Consider the following 7,150-nt stretch of genomic DNA (forward strand, 5'->3'; position numbering starts at 1 on the left):
TAACCACAAAAGATCCAAAAAGGTACATAGTGTTTCTAGGGAGATACATAAATACAAAAGGGTCCTATGAACCAATTCTTGGTTCCTACAATTGTGGTTCTGCCCTTATACTTGTTCACATCTCTTCGGGTGTCGAAGTTCAACACTTCAACTTGTGTACTAAAAGTCACGTCTTTCTTTTCGTACCATTCTTCCCCTCATGATACATCCTTAGGTGATAATCCATTAAAGCAATTTACATGAGCATGTCGTTCATTTACATCATTTCTGTAGAAATATCTACTCGAGTTCACTGCTATTGGTTGTGCTCGGGCAAAGTCACTAATGCGCCTTGGTTTTCCGTAGTCATCAAAGGTAATGGTAACATTGTGAGGGTTGTATTTGAGAATAGTTCCATAGACTCTATTGAACCAATCCTGGGTACATAATAGAATTGGTTGCTGCCATTTGACTTCTTCCATACTCTGATTCTAACCTTCTCACAAAAGATGTATCTTTGGTTTAGCATAAGGGAGTTCTTACTAAGTTTAAGTTCATGACTTGATATGTCTAAAAGAGAGCATAAGTTAGGGTAAAGAACAAACAAACATTCCCCTAGCTAAAGCATTCAGACGTCACTCTGGGAGCCATTTGTTACTACAAAACAAACATTCAAGTAAAATCACATCGCCGTTTTTGAACACTTAAACCACTTTACCATAACTCAAACCAAACATTTCCACTCAAGAAGACAAGTCAAACAAGTACCACCAACAAATGTCACTTATAGATGCATCATGAATACAATATCCTTTCTCAAACAACATGCATGAATGCGTGCATGATGCATAACTAACCTGATTAGTATCAGTCTTTAGGCTATCCCCCATAACCTTAAGCATTGTTCCTAATACCAGGTGAGAGATACCCCTCCCTGGGGGTCTATGCACAAAATATACAATTTACACCTTTATACAATTTTCAATATACATCAGAGTGGAAGCATTTGCATAGGGGAGGAGTTCTCAGCACCCGACCAAGTATGAAGTTTAAGCCATAAGCCGGACTGCATCCAGAGGTACCTAGCAACTAGTGCTACCCCTGAATGGGTGTTATGAATGAAAGCATACTCAAGAAAAATATAATATTGTGGAGGGTGAATATATGTGTACACCATGTTGCTGGAAGAGAGAGAGAGAGAGAGAGAGAGAGAGAGAGAGAGAGAGAGAGAGAGAGAGAGAGAATACAGTGGAGGGTGAAATAGAGTGCACAAGGACACAAGAAAATGACAACATTGGATCTTTAAATGCCCATCTAAATGGAATAGGCAACCATGTATTAATGTAGTGACAAAATCTGGGTATACCATAACATCAAAAAGTTTATGACAATAACTAGCAGAGCAGCAGACCATGTGTAGGGATCAACCGGTCCACCCATCCACTTTTTCACTACTACAGATAGAGAGAATTTCACTTCGTCAGGAGCGAGCCAGAACACCTCCAACCTACCTGAGCTAGACATAGGCTGAGGTTGCTTCGCCTCCCTCCATGAACCCGAGCTCTGAGAGGATCCCAAATACCAGTAGGTGGTAGGGTATCAACACCAACCATACCAATTTAGGCGCCACGCCTCTTCGATGCCCAGCATTGTGTGTTTAGGAAAATCCAAGGCAAAATCCTCGGCTCATTAGCAGTAGGTCATTCAACCCCCGATGCACTAACCATGTAGATGAGCCAGACAAAAACGAATAAGACATAGTGAGGCGGTCCGGGGCAAGCAGCAAGGAAGTGGCCTCTAAGCACCACCTAGGCTCCCGTGTGCTCAAAAAAAAATATTTTGATGGCCAAAAGAACAAACCAAACCTACACAAAATCAAGACAAAGGGCACCACCTAACTAGAATGAGTTAGGACATATCAAAACATGAACATCACACTTGAGCTTACACACATCTTTGTACGATCATCCCCATCATACATCCTAACATACCAAATGGAGAGACTTACCTGCGACAATTCACGAAACAAACTCACATTAGGGGAATTTTGAGGTCATTTTTCTGCCCTCTAAGGAAGTTTGACCAAAAGATTCTCTCAAAAGTTGGGCGTCCGGTAAATTTTTTGCAAATGAGCTCCAAATCTGGCGGACCTTGCATATTTAGATTCTACTCGTCGAGCTCTTTCCGGTGATATATGGGTTGATAGGGTTTGGAGGTCGGACGAGGAAGTTATGCAAAAGATACCTTTTAGCCTAGCAAAAGGTTCCGGAACCTTTTGCTAGGCTAAAAGGTATCTTTTGCATAACTTCCTCGTCCGACCTCCAAACCCTATCAACCCATATATCACCGGAAAGAGCTCGACGAGTAGAATCTAAATATGCAAGGTCCGCCAGATTTGGAGCTCATTTGCAAAAAATTTACCGGACGCCCAACTTTTGAGAGAATCTTTTGGTCAAACTTCCTTAGAGGGCAGAAAAATGACCTCAAAATTCCCCTAATGCCAAGGCACTAACACTTGGGCATAAATAGACACACGCACATACACAATCACAAGACAATTGATGATTTTGTTACTCTAGTGAGGGATCTCCAATCCCAACCTCAACCTAGACCAACAAAGTACCACCAATGCTCAGCACCATCATCAACAAAAACTCTCAAAGGAAAATACACAAGTGTTACCACAAGTAGACGTTTTCAATTGTTGCGGCAAGCTTTAGAAGATTCCAAAATGAGCACCAATTTGTGTATTTTCAAGAGATTTAGGAGATAATGAGAATATGTGTGCCCAAATCCAATTGTTATAGATAGATAAGTAGACCATACAAATGGAGAGCCTAGCTCTGGCGATTATCTCGACATAAGGACTTGACACAAGGGCTTCCTCACACACTTAAGTAGCTAAAGCTCTTCTTCTCTCAATTGATAAACCCCACATCTCGACATAAGGACTTGACACAAGGGCTTCCTCACACACTTAAGTAGCTAAATCTCTTCTTCTCTCAATTGATAAGCCCCACATCAAAGTGATGTAGAAGTGCTCTATTTATAGCATTTCCAAGTAGATTATCTCTAGGCATAAGTATGCTTATTTGTGTGGCTAATTAGGTTTAGGGTTTTTTGAATTCTTTATATGGTGGGACTAGTTTGTCTTCTCTATTTACATTGAGTGAGAATAGGGAGAAGAGAAATAACTTATAGGGTTGAATGGAGGTGTTTCTATCTACATGGGGTCTCCATTTTTTAAGGTGAAATTGGATGGGCAAATTGCATACAAGTTAGTAGTTAGTGAGTTAGTAGTTTATAATATTTACAAGTGAGGCACAAACGTGCCAAATGGATAATTTACAAAGGGAATGCTCAAATGAGCATAATAGGAAAAGTGATTTTATGGAATGGTTGTATACAAGGATGAGTTTGAAAGGATAAGAAACATGTTACTGCTCACAACGCCTTGTCGTTTGCCGCTCCAATGCTTGATCTGTGGCGAGGTTTTGTCGGCTTACATAATTAGGGTGCTTGCGGGAGATTAAGTTGATGAATAATATGTACACAATCAGTTTTTGGCTGATTTCTTAGATTTTTTGGGAGAAGAGATCAATCATATCTCTTCATTGATAATTACTAGGTAGGTAGTTAGGGTAGATGAGTGTTTAAAGCTTTCATGGAAGGTATGTAAGAGTGGAGGTGATAAGGATTAGTTGTACTTAGAGGGGGGAGAGAGTGTTTGCAGGTTTGAATAGAATGGAGATGGAAATGAGAGTTTGTGTGGGTGAAGAGGAGAGTGAGGGTGAAGCATTTTGGACCAAGACAGCAAAACTGGGGTCCACCAAAATTCCCATCAAAAATTTCTCATAGCTCCAAAAAATGCGAAATAATTTTGCCAAAAACCTCAGCTCACGAGCTACAACTTTGTAGTTTTGTGCAAAGTCCAACTCGGAGTAGAATCATGCATGAAAATTTGCCCAAAAACATGTGTCTTTTTCTCCCTCTCAAAGTCTTCCAAGTGGGGTCCTTGGTTGTTGAGCTTTCATATATTCCAATTGGTGAGGCATGAGGGCATCACATAGACCCTTAATAATGCTCCATTGAGTCCATGAAAAATTATTATTGAATTTGGTGATGATATGCATGATAACAAGTGTACAAGCTAAGGTGCATGATTATAGTAATAAAATATAAATAATATGTATATAAAATATAAAAGTAAAATAAGATAAGATAAGATAATATATAAAAGAGGTATGCTAAAATATATATTGTTATAGTTTTTTACAATAGGTGGAGTGAAAAAATAATATTTACAATTTTACACAATGAGAAAGGAAAAAGTACATTGTAGTTAACTAGCGTGAAGAAAAAATTGGAATATCATGGATAAGTAAAATAGAAATATATAAATGAATAAATACACTCTCTTGAGATGTAAATAAATATAAAATTTACAAAAATCACTATATCGTACAAAACACGACACACACCTAGTGAATTAGTAGGTGGGTAGGGAAAAAATACTCACACCTAGTTACATAAAAGGGGATGGGAAAAAATATGTGTGAAAATTATTTTTTTTGTTTTTATAAAATCACACTCTTAATATTAATGCCCTTTAAAAAAAAGAAAAATATATTTACATAAATACTAAGGGCAGTAATAATTTTTTGGATCCAACCCTACTTAGGTAATTAGTAAGGGTGGAGTTTTATGGTTAGGACACACTTTAGAGAAATATACACATTTATGAGCACACCATATCCACTATAGTGTGGTATCACACACATGAAGAAAAATAAGGTATGTACAATCTTTGAGTTAGCATGTGGGTAGAGTTAAAATTAGTAGTGATGGAGTGAGGCTAAAGATGTGAAATTTTTAATATCGAAAAGCAGTTATCATTTAGCCCTCCCCCAAGATGATGGTACATTCATGTACCATCAAAAGGCATTCTTTCCAATGCAAGTGATGCTTTAGTGTTGATGAGATTTGATGTTTCCAAAGAATGTGTTTGTTGTCGCTCCCTACTACTTTTGCATGCCTTATGTGTATGAATGTCACAGCAAAACATGGATGATGATGTAGCCTCTTCGTTTTGTAAACCCTTTGGTAGACTGCGACTCAAGTAGGGCTTTAGTCGATAACCATTTACCTTTTTAGAGTGCTTCTTTCCATCCAGATCCATGAGCTCATAGTGGCTTGAATTAAAGGCCTTCTTCACGATGTAGGGACCTTGCCACCTAGTATTGAACTTCACATCAAAGCGATTATCAAGGCGATTGTCATACCTTAACACTAGGTCCCCTTCCTTGATTCCTTTGTCCTTGACCTTCTTGTTGAGCTTATCTTTTACTTGTGTGGCTCTGCTTTTGTAGCACTCGTAAGCTGCCTCCCGCTTCCATTCTAGCTCTGCTAAGGTGAGGAGACGATCCGCCCATGCTTCTTCTTCTCCTTATGCCACCTTTCCATGAAGTCGTATTGTTGGAATGTTGATCTCGATAGGCTGCAAAGCTTCTTGCCCATATACAAGGTGGAAGGGTGTGAAATCCGTAGCTTCCTTATACGTAGTTCGATACGCCCACAATGCTCCATCCAAGAAGTCATCCCATAGCTTGTTCTTGTTCTTTACCATCTTTCGGATGATCCCTGCAATGATTCCATTAGCTTTCTCAACCAAACCATTTGATTGAGGATAGTAGGGGGTGCTATGCCGATGTAGAATGTGAAGCTCATCACAAAATTCTGTGAGCAAACCCTTCCTAAATCCTGGACCACTGTCATAAACAATTTCCAAAGGTGTTCCAAATCTGCAACAAATGTGAGTATATACAAACTTGCTCACTGTCCTCTCATTTAATCTTGCCACACTTTGAGCTTCTACCCACCTAGTCATGTAGTCTATGGCCACCAAGATATTGTTACCATATACATGTGGTACTGATGTGTGTGAACACACTAGGACCGCCGGGGCATTTTTTCCCTCTTTAGGAGGTTTTTTCCCCCGTGCATTGTATATACGCCCATCACTCTAGGGCTATCTATCTTTCCATTGCACACTAAGTAACACTCTCTATTGTGTGCCTTGAGCTTCCTTCATCTTCTCCAAGCTGTGTGTGTTTTCTCTGCAACCCTAATTCCAACAATTGGTATCAGAGCAAGTCACGTCCTCCCCGGCTTAGTCGCCAGCTGCTCGAGCACAAGCCTACTCACTTTCTCCGATTTCAGTGAGCTTTGATTTGGGCCAGCACAAGTCTGCTCAGAATTTTGATTTGGGCTCATTTCGGCCTTCGTTTCCACTACAGGCAGTATTGCACAGGCTATTTCGTCATTTTGTGCATAATTTCTATCAGTGTCGTTTTCTACATAACATGTGCCTTATAGTCTTCTACGGTTTGTGCTATATAGCACAGGTTGTTCCCGCTCCGTTTCTCCTATTTTTGGGCAGTTTTCACATCAGGTGCAACATTTACCATGGCTGACAACAACAACATAGATGTGTTCAAGATGTTTGCTGCTGAGGACAGGTTGGATGGGGATAACTACCCTATGTGGGCTTATATGATGCAACATGTTCTTGTGTCAAAGGGTGTCTGGAACATTGTGCGGGGCATTGATGTACGTCCTAGTTCTGAGGATGTAGGCGATGTTGAGGATGTTGCAAGTCTTGCTGCAAGGATTGCAGCTATTAGAGTTGTTTTGCCTACGATAGAACAAGCTCGTTTGGATGTTAAGGATGCGTAGGCTCATGCATTGATTGCGTTGTCTGTGAAGCACACCATTGTTCCTCACATCCGTTCAGCAAAATCTGCAAAACAGGCTTGGGATATTTTAGCAGGTCTTTATGCAAGCCGCAATGAGGCTAAAATTGTTTTGCTGCGTAAAGAGCTGGAATCGAAGATTATGCATGAGGAAGATGATATGGACACTTTTCTTGCTAGTGTCAAGGATATCAATGAGCAGCTTATTTCTGCAGGTGAAGTCATTTCAGACAGTTCCCTTGTGCAGATTGTTCTTGATGCCTTACGAGATTCCTACCAGACTTTTGCTAGTACTTGGAGACTGATGACCCAAGGAAATCCTGAAGTTGTCAAGTTTGATGCATTATGCACATTGCTGTTGCAAGAGTCACTTTCTAGAAAAAACAGGACTAGGCAGCGTGCAGTTGAATAGGCTTTTA

Source organism: Adiantum capillus-veneris, chromosome 25 (genome assembly GCF_014529385.1).
Source record: "Adiantum capillus-veneris isolate H3 chromosome 25, ASM1452938v2, whole genome shotgun sequence".
Classification (NCBI taxonomy): domain Eukaryota; kingdom Viridiplantae; phylum Streptophyta; class Polypodiopsida; order Polypodiales; family Pteridaceae; genus Adiantum; species Adiantum capillus-veneris.